The following is a 13,076-nucleotide window of genomic DNA, read 5'->3' as shown; positions in this document are numbered from 1 at the left end:
CCTGCAGCCACCAAGGTCAGTGCAGAAGGAAGACAGGAGGTGCTCCAGGCGTAAAGAGGGGGAGTTGCTACCTGTGAGGACAGAGTTGCAGCAGTTCCTGAAGGGTGGGCCCCGTGGTACTGAGCCATGCTGGTGCAGTTCTTGAAGAGCTACAGCCCGTGGGAAGCCCACGTGGGTTATTTTATGAAGGATGGCATCCCACTGGAGAGACCTCACATGGAGCAGGGGCAGAGAGTGATAATGGAGGAGTGGCAGGGATGAATCATGGACCGATCACAGCTCCCATTCCCCTGCATTTCTCAGGGGCAAGGTGGCAGAAGAACTGAAATTGAAGCTGAGACTGAGAAGAAGTGGTTTGCACCTCACAGAGTGTTAGTAAAATTTGTCTTTGCACTGAGAAGGGCAGTAAAGCGAGAGGGCACTGTTCCGTGCAAAGCCCTCACTTCAAGAGCCATTTGCAGCCCCACAGCCCACACCTCAGGAAGCAATCAGCAGAGCTGGGGAAAGAACATGGAAGGGTCACTAAGATGATGAAAAGGAGAGACCACCTTGCAAGAAGAACCAAAAATGCTGAGGAGCAGATGAGCAAAGATTACAAAACTATGAAGGTGGAGAAAAAGTCAAATGCAGAACTTACCTACCAAATCCTTCAAGACAAGAATTACAGACCGCTCCCTGAACGTAGCAGGAAGATCCAATAAACAGGCAAAGTCTTTGACAGTGCAGAGCCCGGGGATGGAACTGAGATGTTCATACCAGGAGCTAATTCCTGTTTCACCAGACAGCCAACTTCAGGGACTCAACAAAGAAAACCACTGTAGTGAGAGGGGTATAGGCTCAGCAAAGGGCAGGATTTTGGGGGTAATTACGTATTTGACTTGTGCAGAAAGCTGGGGAGGGCATAAAACCCACACATTTCAAAATGGCCACACTTTGAAACAGTGTGAAGCATGCTGACTAGTGACGTACTCAGGAAATTTCTATTTTCTATTAATTGGTTCAAATAAACAAAATAAATGATTCATAAAATAATAAAACAGGGATACAAATTCTCCCTGCATACATCACCTCTTCCAATAGTCTCAGGTCTTCTACTTTAGCAGAACCTAACTTACCTAACAAGCAGCAGTGGTATACACAACATTTGCATTCAGGGTTGTCTAAATAAGCACTAGTCTTTTGTTTAAGTACAGCATCAAGGTAGATAGCAAGTCCTCAAGTAGTTGCTTGTGGCTTTCTTAATCTCAATAGTTTTTGAAATACAAATCAGTAATGGAAGATCTGTTCATCTCAATGTAAAATATATTGCAGCAAAATATACTGCAGCAACATCACCCCCAGATGTACAACTTGGCATTGCCCCTTCCCCACCTCACTACTCTGTATCCATTTCTCTTCAACCTCTTTTAGGTATTAGCAAGTCACTGACACAATCTTTCAAACAGGTGTACTCCTTTTGGGTTTTCAGCAAAGATTTAATTTAAACACAAGTGGAACCATATGTTCTTCTATGCAAGCCCATGCACAAGTGTCCTCTCAAGAGTCATTTTCCCACATTCTGTTCAGCTGTGATTTTTGTTTTGTTTATTTTAAAATTTTCTCCAATTCCCATTTTCAGTAGTTGATTCCCCTTTTTCAGCCTTGGTAGCCATATGTCCCAGTCTGCCAACCCCAAGTAATGAGGCAGTATGTAAAGAAGCTACCTTGCCTTTCCCTTTCCATGTGATCCTGCCATTTTCCCCCTGGTTGAACCACACAGTATGCCCAGAAGCTATGTTTAGTATTCTGAGCCTGGTGCTCATTTGCCTCAGCAGTGATTAGCTCAACCTAAACAACCATATTTGCAAGTTTATAAGGCCAGCTCATCCTCTGATACATCTCCTTTGCAAACAGACTTGTCTATCCTTTAAACGGCTTTAAAACTGAATTTAGAGTCACAGGAATATGTTTATAAACATGTATTACGTTTTATATGGAACTGAATTTGTGTTTCACTCTCTGGTAATGTTTACCAATCACTAACTTTTATAAATACCATAAAACATACATGACATAAAAGGTAGTAAAAATAGAGGCAAAGACAGACAAAGTTGATCTCAAAATTAAAATGTAAAGTAACAGAACTCGGATTTTTAAACCAATCTCATTATTTCAAACCGCCTAGGAATTCCATTCAAATTACTTATATTACCAATTATCACTTGAAAATACTGTTCTCTGTTGTTACTAGGGTGGCCACAACTGGGAACTCACTTTTGGTGAGGATGTTAATAAAATATGTTTTCCCTTAAGCTCACTGTCAGATGGAAAGGCTAACATTATTGCTGACTTGTCTGAACAGAGCACGAGGAAAAATTCACAGTAAGTGAGCCAAGAGGTGCACCCAAGTCCTGACAGAGCAATGCTTGAAGTGACAAACAGTCCAGTTCTCAGTAATTTAATATGGAGCCCTACAGGCTTTCCAAATACACTTTGCTTGACAGTATGATGGCAACTCAGTAAGTGTTTCATCTTCCACAGAGTTTCATGGTAATAAAATTCTCAGTTAATGCAGTAATGTTATGGTATCATCACATGCTAGAAACTGCCTTTGAGAAAGCATCAAGGCTTTAATCCACATGGCATTTAACAATAACAGAAATAAACTAAGAGTTAAAAGCTACAGATATGGCCATGCCAAAAAGCAAACAGCTTAAAAATTCTAGCTTGCCAGTGAGAAAATGACCAGCTATTCAGAAGCCAAAGTGGCAAACTAAAGAAATCTGAAAAACAGCACCTTTCATTGCCTAATTTTTGATGAAAAGGAATTTTGCATGTAGCAGAAACCTCTTCCATCTTAATCCAGAACAAATTAGTACCTGGGTAAAAAATCACTGCCTAATCAAGACTGCAAGATGATTTATAACTTACTTTCACACTTCTGGTATACCAGCTCACATGGGCAATGTTTAACATAAGACAGCACTTAAGGTTTTCACCTGTGGGTGTTGAATGTTCTTCTGCCACTGACAGACATTTTAGAACAATTTCATCTCTCTAGAGAATACACTCAGCAAATAAATTTTCCATAGCCAAGGAAATATATGACAAAGTTATGCTACAAGTTAATGGAGACAGGTCTACTCACAACCTTACTTTTGTGCATTTGTGTCTTTCAGTGGCTTAGGAACATTCAAAGTAGCAAAGCAACTCAACAGCTGAATGAAAAGCATATGAAATACAAGTAGTGGCAGGGTAACTTACCTGCTTTTTCTTACTCTTGTAAGTACTTTTCTACTAGTTCTCCATCTATCACAACAATTCAGAAAGAATATAATTCACCAAGAGAAGGAGAGCTGGCTGCTGTCTTTTAAATTTGGAAGAAAAGACCGCAATAGAGATGTTTGCATAACTGTAGCTCCCAGGGCCTTGAAATGAACTGTACAAGTCCTACCCAAATGTGCTAGAAACAGTCTGTGTATGAAACGGAACAGGAGGGAGAAAGGAAGGGAAGAACTAGAACCTGAATTTAAAAACATTCATTTACAGTTTTGTTTGGTTTCCTGTAATTGTTTCCTCTTTGTAATACTAGAATAGGATGCTAAAAATAAGTTACAGTAAGTATGTGACAAGGCAATTATTGAATATCTAATTGGATTGTTCGTGATTACTGGTACATGAGCATCATTGCTGGTACTGGTGCATCAGCAACTATAAGCATGATAAACTGAGTGATAATGAATGTCTTCCTCTGAGCTCAGGATGATGCATGTAGCCAACAGGATCAGAGGTTATCAAGAGATTGTAACTGCAACAATCAAAAAAGGTTTATGTGACCATTAGTGATTTGAACTTGACCTGATGATAATATATACACAGCATCCAAAAGATTATTAATGAAATTTTTCAATTACAAATTTATATGAAATAACTACTGTATTTCAGAATGCAATATATTCAACTAATTCATTATAAATAACTTGCTGCTCTCCATTCAACAAAGTCTCGTGCAGAACTGTGGGCGTCACTATCAGAGATCTTGTATGGTATGCAGCTCTAACTCCATCAGTGTATGTATTTCACATATCCCTGAATCAGACTTCACATTGATGGCAAAACACCTCAAAGGGAGATGTAGCATTCCTACCCATACCAAATAACCCCTAATTCTAAATATGATAGATGTAACATCTGCAATACTGGAGACTTTCACAACGGAAGGTTGATTTTTTAATTTATTTCCATTCACTTAATCAAAAGCCACACCTGTGAATGGATTCATTCACCAGAAACATTTCAAGCTGCAATGGTCAGAAAGCTCGGGCTTCTGAGGAAATAGAAAACATCCTATGTAAATGCAAATAGGGGTGCTTGAAGAAGATGCCCAAAGCTAGGAACACTGTGGTTATATCCATTTATAAGTGGTACCTTTTAAAACAGTCAGCATGAAACTGCAATTCAAACAGGAAGTTTATAAAACTATTCAGAAGTGTGACAGCTTCAGACTTAAGAGATCTAAAAATTCAATGCATGTTTGAGATGTATGGTTCCAATTTCAACTCTGATCTTTGTTTCAGACAAAATTATTGCAGCCCAACTGACTTCTTACAAAAGTGATTTCCAACTCAGTTCAGAAATATCTCAGTTCATTCAGCCAAACTGATTGTTCTCTTCTACACAAATTGTGCAATTGGTAATGATGAAGATGCTATCATCAGCTCATTGCTCAGGCAGCATTCTTTCTGTGCTCTGCATCTTATTAAAATCTGCCTTTTAGCCCTGGCAGGACAAATAAGGCTTGGCTGGTAGATAATTTCATAGCCAGCAAAGGAAAAATCATTTAAGGAAACAGATAAAAATTATCACCTGCTATTCTCTTTGTTTCGTGTTGGTACAAGCTGTGCAGATTTGTACCAGGACTCAACCTGTCTGCTTCTGACCAAATAAGATTAAAGAACTTGTGTTATAAACCAAGAGTTTCTTCCATTAATAGAACAGTAAGAAGGAAGCTGACAATATATTCTGACATGCTCAGTATTGAATCAGCATCTGAACAGAAAGGCTGAAGATTTTATGTTCTTTTAACCCTACCAGCAGCAAGGGGACCCACAACTTCAAAGCACACCTGATGGGAGTCTCCAGCTCTCTATTCAGTGAGGTTCAACACCTTCCTCAGTATAATTCATATGCCATTCTTGCAACAATCAAAGTAGCTTTTTCTTTTTTTCAAATAAAGGCTGGAAAATGCAGAACTACTTCCAAAACTGAAAACCTCCTACTCTTCCTCAGAAAAACAAATTACAGTACATTATCTGAAAATACTGTAAATTAAACCATTAAGAAGCTTTTTTCTTCCTCTTAAATTTCCTTCAATGTCTGGTGAAATCAGCTTAAAATCAAAGCCACTTGCCTATTAGTCAGCCCTTTTATCCGTGATAGATCTGTTTTATTACAGACTAATTCAGCAAGTAAAAGAATCCTACTTGGACACACATGGCCATGAACTGTACTGTCAGACAGAGACACATCTTGAAGGCAAATGCTTTCAGTATACCATCCCTGCAGTAACTTGCAGAGCAGATGCTTCCTTTTCTTGCTGGGATTGATTCCAGGATTGCATAGTCCAGGTCAGTCTGGGTTTTTTCCAAAGGTTAGGAAAGATTCAATGACTGATGAGGGGAGAAAAGGAGATACTGCTCAGTGGTTGCAAGACAAAATTTCCCATTCTTTACCTCCCTAGGTGAGCAGTGTTTTATCACAGCAACCTGCTCCTAGATGGTGGTGGTACTTCTTCATCAGGAAGAAAGATAAGAGTCTCTAAAAATGATTTGCCTGCCTTAGTGCCATAAGCACAGTCCTTTCAATGTGCAAACTGCCCAAGTGATCTGTGATGCCAAGTTTATAATGAGCTGAAATGAAAGCCAAACTTTATTCCATACACAACAGGCTGTCAACACCAGGTGCTGCATCACACTTGTCAGCAGGTACTCAATAGTATGATTTGTTACTGCACTAATGAGTCAACTAGTTCATCAAGAGCCCCACATCTTTTGTTCTCTCAAGGATGAAATAATTGCACGCGTTACAAAACTGCCCCTCACAAAAACAGAGGAAAGTAGAATAGTGTAGCTCAGGGTGAGGAAATATTGAAGCAATACACTTATCTACCTAGATGTTCCTAGTTTGCATCTACAAGGAGACAAAACCACAGTCAATACTTATGAGAAGCTAAATCTTTCCAAATATTTTTCCTTTTTCAGCTGATCTGAATTGCCAAAACATCTTAGTTTCCTAAAGCTGAATACCTGTAGCATACCATCAGTCAGAGTACCAAACAGAATGCCAGATCTTTTGATCAAGCTTAAGAATGGTTCAGCTGACAAACATTGAGTTTCACCAGTTTGAAGTTCATGTGCTATTTCACCAAAATGTGATTTTGCATCAAACCAAAAGCAATTGCTGCTGCCTTATCGCAGGAGTATAAATTTAATGCAACTGGAGTTATTAATGATCAGTCCCTCCTTACACAAGGAAAAAGTAGAACTCTCAAAACTGAATTTATGGTTATGCTTTGACTATGCCATACGAAAATTAAATATATCTATAAAGACTACGACAAATCTCACTGTAATGCTACTACAAAACTTCTACTTTCATAGGATCTTGAAGTCTTCAGTATAGTAAAATTTTGCTTTGGAGAGCAATTCAGAGTCTTAGAAGAAAAACTACTATAAAATAAAGTGGATTCGAACATTTACTTCTCAGTTGGCTTTACTATCACACAAAGCTTAGGCTCGAATTACAATTAACTGGCTACTATCCTTTGTAGTACATGTTTGTTCTTAAAAGGTAAACTGAAAATAATTGCACACACTGATGTGTAATTTTAAAGTTTCATCATGAAAATGTGAAGGCTTTTGCAGCCCTCTTAGCTGTCTAACTCTAAGAAAGCAAGCAAGCAACAGTTTTCCCCAGCAGTGAGATCATAAAAAACAAGCATGCTAAAATCTGTTTATACAGTCATCTTTCAAAGGTGTAAAGATAAAAAGAAAAAAAAGAATGGTTCATAAGAGAAAGCTTTCCAATCATTTTCCAATTAAAATCCCAGCCCTGAAACAGCGCTCACCTTACATAATGAGTAACATTAAGGCAAACTGTTAATTACTTTTTATTTCTGTGAAAATTGCAAGATATTTTGAGCTTAATGAGAACAGCTCCTCCTACAGTCTTACTTCAAAGGCACTAATTGTTCCCAAAAAGGGACAAATTACCACATAATGTTAAGGTATGCCTGGCTTACTGGGTTTGTTAATACACATTTTACATAAAAGGTATGAAATATACCCATACCAAAGAGACATGCAGTTTATTGCTAGATTTGAAAAAAAAGAGTTATACAGAACAGATTTTATAATTACTTATTATTACGTGCAGCTTGAAGAGGGCAGTTCGGTCAGTAATTGCATAACTCTTAATTACCTTCCTCCTTTACTATGAGTTCTTGGTTCATTTGACAAAGGTAAAAACGGAAGCTCAGCTACACTCAGGAGACACTTTCACAGCTACGCTTCTCCAATAGCCCTATAAACATCTGCCTAAGAGGAGGCAGCCCTCTGTGATGCGAGTCCTTCTTCACACACCTCTGAGCCAGTGTGGGCCAGTGGATATCCTCCATAACTCTTACAGTCTGTAGCTTTCCTGATGGTGGGCTGGGCTGTACAGCATCTGAAAGAACTTGGCCGTCCTCTGCGAAGTCAGGAAGGAGTTAATACACAGCAGTGGAGAGTGCAAATGTTTGTTTTCCCAGCTGAGCTCTCCTGCAGCAGCAGCACTAGCAGAGCTGAGGAAGCACAGTTCTTTAAAGAAACATTTCAAATGTACCAGATGATTAGGACAATGAACAAGAGCTGTGGGAAGGGACTTAGAATCACTGTGTGATCTGGGTGCTGTCACACAAAACTGAATTTAAGGAGGGGAATGATAAGGTGAGTTGTTTGTAGGCAGGTCAAAGGATAACACTGAGAATATCAATAGGAAAAAACTGTAAAAGGACAGTCTGCGTCCATCTGCCTGAACAGGTTTCTGAGCTGAGTGTGGTTTTGGCAGCCAGTAGAGATTAGATTGCTCAGACAGAGACTCTGTATCAAAACCTCTTCTCTGAGCCCAAAGCTGCACTTGAACTCTGTTGATGAGCAGAAAAGGATGTCCTTTCTTTCCAGCATGTCACTGCACTGCTCTTTGAAATCCAACATGCTGCAGCTGGCAGTGCCACGCTTCCTGAATACAAATCTAGCTAAATAACCCAGCCGTGTGAGTTTTCTATGCTGGCTACCATTTCTTCTCCATGCTGACTACGTACCAGGGCCACTACCTGTTGTACTACCAACGATTATTTCTCGACTCCAACATCAGTTTCTGCATTATCACCACACAGACCCACTCCAACTGCTCAGCACCAGCACAACTTGCCACGTGCCTCTCATTTTCAACCACTACCAGTAATCTCATACAACTTAAACTGTAGAACAGAATAAAGGGTTTCAGTTGGAAGGGACCCACAAGAATCATCAAGTCCAACCATCAGACCATCTGGGGCTGACTCAAAATTAAAACATGTCCTTGAAAGCTTTTTAAACATGGTCAGACATGAGGTATCAACTACTTCTCTATAAAGCCATGGTCAACATAGCCTTGTAGGTATTCCATGTTGCTTTTTATCAGCAATTTCACAAATCACTCTGTTTAATTTATATAATGCCATAATTTTTTATTGAAGATGGAACATTATTTATTAAGTAGCTGCTGAATTTTGGCATTGACTGGATCATACCCATCAGTCTGCCCTACACAAAGCAGCCACAATTCCCACATCTTTCAAATAACATTCACTGAAAAATTATATAATCAAATTCTGTTCAACTATTGCTAGGATTCTGAATATCTTCAATCTTTTTCTTTTTTGTACAGCAGACAAGGAACACTGTAAGTTATTACAAACTTGTGTTTCATATTTATTATAACTTTTTTCTTCTCCTCACCAAACTGTGGTGTCCACTGTCACGTCACCAAGCTGTTGGCTATTTCCATTTTACCTTGGTGTAACATCTGTGTAATGCTGATTTTGATACAAATATCTCCTGTGTTGAAAAATCAGTGAGTTAACAAAATATCTCAGGTAGAGACTGAGATATGCAGCTGAATGACGTACACATGAAAAGGAGGACAGAAAAAAGAAACCCTTTTTAAATCCCATCCTTAGTCAGAGACACTGCTCACCCATCAGTACGTAAAACATTAATCCCTCGAGGATCTGCTCCTTACCTAGGCATTACAAGCTCTCCAGTGAGGCTGCACATACCTCTACTAAAGACTACGTCCAAGATACATAAAATCATTGAAGGGAAATAGTTGTATATTTCTAGCTTTGTGTAAGTACTAGGAATTGCATCTGTTCAGCTGACTGTCTTTAACTGGCCGTTAGCTCTGGAGAAGGTGCAATAAGCAGAGCATGTCCACATGAAATCGTTAACAAACTACAAAGCTACTGTATGTCATCTATGCTATTCTTATACAGGTGGGAAGTCAGCCCTGCTAGGATAAACCCCGAACATTTTCTATAAATGACACTGAATCTCCAGGAAGCAAGGATCAGAAAAAGGTTGTGAGTACTGAACCACTCATTCTGAATTCAGCTGCAGACATATTTCACACAGACAGAGACAGAAGCTTCTAGTAAAAAAAAAAAAAAGAAGAAGAAGAAATAAAAAAAAATACAGCCTTTTGTACTGATAGGCTTTTATGCCCATTTCTATTGTAGCACAAGTATCATTAATACTATTCGCATTTCAGATCACAAAGGTGTCTTGGGATTATTCAGTTATGCAATTAGTATCTCCTCATCCCTCCAAATGAATACAAGAATGGAGAGTGACAAAAAGGATCGATGAGCAAAGGGCGTGGGGTTATGTGACAGAAGGGATCACAAAATGAACAAAACAGGGTTTAAGCACTTGCATGTAAGCAAGGAAGTGCCTACAAGGTACCATTATGGAAAAATCCCCCAAGCACTTTCTAAGAAATCTGCAGGCTGGGGTGCCTCTCTGAAGTGTCTGTGCACTGATGCATGCAGGATGGGGAATAAACAAGATGAGTTAGAGATGCATATGCAGTTGTAGATCTCTGGTCCTGCTGGGATTACAGAGAAATGGCAGGACAGCTCCCCTAACTGGAGTGCAGCAATAGAGGGATAGAGGCTTTTAAGGAAGGAGATGGTTTCTGAGAATCCTGAGTATGAAGTCAGCAAAGCTAAAGTCCAGCTGGAATTGAATCTAGCCAAAGATAATGAAAGGGGTTTCTCTAAGGATGTAGGTAGCAAAAGGAAGACTAGGAAAAATGTGGGCCCATAGCCCAAGGAACCAGGGTCTTAATTACCAACGACAGGGAAAAGGCCAAGGTGCTGAATGCCTTCTTTGCCTCAGTCTTCACTAGCAGGACTGGCCTCAGCAATCCCATGTCCCAGAGAAAAGGTTCAGATATTTATCAGTGACTATAAATACCAGAAGGAAGGCTGCAGGACAGTGAAAGGACAAAGTGAAAGGACAAGGGAAAATGAGCACAAATGCAAACACAGGAGGTGCTGTCTGAACATTGAGAAACATGTTTGCTTGTTTTTTTAAAACTGTGTGACAGCTCTGGCACAGGTCACCCAGAGAGCTTGTGGAGTCTCCCTTGTTGGATATATCTAAAATCTGCCTGGCCCTAGTGAGCCAGCTTGAGGTACTAGGGGGTCATTCCAGGCAATCTCCAGAGGTGCCTTCCAACTTCAGCAATCCTATGATACCCTATATCTCTGGTTCCCACACTGCTTAGCCTCACAGAGCTATCAGGACTGTCTCTCATTCTGGTCCTACCTTTCATTTCCTCAGTTGCACAGATACTTCAGGACAAACTTCTCCCCAGCATTTGCCCAGCAGATGACATCAAAGCTTTGAGTGCCAGGTCATAGCAACCCACAAGCAAGTAGAAGCAGACTGCTAGACACCAAGGTAGGATTTGAGCAGTTCAAGCTTCAGCAGTGCTTGCAGGAATCAGCATCTCAAGGACTTCTTGAGGCAAAAGTGAATCTTGAACTCTGTAGTCATACTTTGCTTCCATGAATAAATCCAATCATTTTTGGAAACTGAGTAAATCCTTAGCCTCCACAATGTTCTGTGATGAGTAGTTCTACAGCCAAACAAGCACGATATGAAGAATTATCTTTTGTACTTTTTTTTTTTAAGCCTACTACTGGCTAGTTCTGTTTGTCATCCACTAATTCTTACACAGAAAAAGGATAAAAGAAGTTCCCTTACAGTTTGTACCACTCACAATTTTATACATGTACAACCCAGATTCTTTTATTTTCCAAGAACAGAAAGTATGGATGAGGAATAGTTCATTGAATCCTCATACAGGAATCATTCAATTCATTCCATTCTTTGATCCCTATCAGAAAATCAGCCACCTATTAGAACTTTTCCAGCACCAATATTTTCTCCTTGAGAGGGAAGGAGCAATTATAAAATGTCTAATATGCCAGTGTACCACAGATTATACATTAACATAATCATTTAGTGATGAACAGTTCAAGGAAAGAGTACAAGTAAAGGATGTTGCTGAGAGAGGATGATGCTAATTGCATCTGCTAAGCCTCACAATTGAGCATGATGACTTTAGAACTATGAATAAGCCTGGGAAAAGCAACATTCTCCATGAGGCAATGAAAAGGACTCTTGTGATAGAAACAGCTGCAGAGAGAGGAACAAGCAGCACCTACAGAATGTGCTTTAACCATTCATGAGATAATTCACTGCCACAGGGCTGTTGTGCAAGACCATGGAAACAAAAATCACAATATTCAGTGATTTTTCCAATGTGCATACAAGAAAGTGTGAAAGATTTCTATGATTCTATGAACATACGAAAACTGAGGGAACTTTTGCTCCCCCACGTAGAAGAAAAATGTATTATAGTCCTTCTCCATCAACACAGACGCATCAAACAAGAGACCAAGAAGTTTTATTATCAGTTATTTATCATTTTCACAAACAGGAAGGCAAAAACACCTCCAGATTTTTAGAAGTACATCCATGAAATCTCCTTGACTATATCATAGCACAAAGTCATGTATTATATATTGAAATGCTGGCTACTCTTGACACAGTATATTTGCTATTCAAAACATAGCAACTGCTTAAAATGTGTTTAACATGACTATGAGGAGAAATGCTCTGTTTGCATAAGAATTCCACATTCCTTATGTTTTCAGATTGCTACCTTCATCAGTTCTATATTTTCACTGTTTGCCAAAAAAATTGAAGCCTGAAAATCAGCGTGTTAGCACAAAGCAGCACCAGTAGCAAGATTTTCATACTATCTCCAAAAGAACTGCATACAACTCAAAAGGTGAATTCACCAGCAAGAAATGCAGACCTGACAGCAAATACATGATCCATGAAACTCTTTGAAATAAATAATAATTTTAATTTGCTAAAGATAGCTCCACATGTTACAGCAATATCAGGAAGCAATACATTATTTCCAGCAACATCTAAGCAAGGCACTGAGCATTTTTGCCTTAATTAACCCTTTCATGTCTAAACCAAGAAGTGAAATACAAAAAGGTAGCTCTCCAAACTGAGCTATGCTTAAAACAAAACCTCAGGTTAACCTCTGTGACATTTATAGAGGAAGTGAAAAAACAATGCAAGACTGAACAATAAATACAAGGATCATTGCAGAGAGCACAGTAAAGCTAAGAAATGAGGATGAATTGCATCAGCTTTCTTACAAGCCTCAAAACAGCAAGAACATTTGCAAGTGTTGACACTAACAAATTGGCACAAGAGAAAGCAACTGAAGGGGTGTGATTTTTCTGAGGGCTGTGCATCTGTCAGAAGGTCACTTCTTGACCTTCATTCAGCCATGGGATGATCAAGCACAGATACATGAAAGGGAAACTGTGCTGTGCATATCATACATAGTGGCAGTGTAGAAGTGCTGCCCTCAGAGCAAAAAATCTAATAACAAGTGATCCTTGAGCTGTGTCCCAGTGACAT

Source organism: Meleagris gallopavo, chromosome 1, assembly GCF_000146605.3.
Source record: "Meleagris gallopavo isolate NT-WF06-2002-E0010 breed Aviagen turkey brand Nicholas breeding stock chromosome 1, Turkey_5.1, whole genome shotgun sequence".
NCBI classification, from domain to species: Eukaryota; Metazoa; Chordata; class Aves; order Galliformes; family Phasianidae; genus Meleagris; species Meleagris gallopavo.
Note: the sequence above shows the minus strand (reverse complement) of the source record.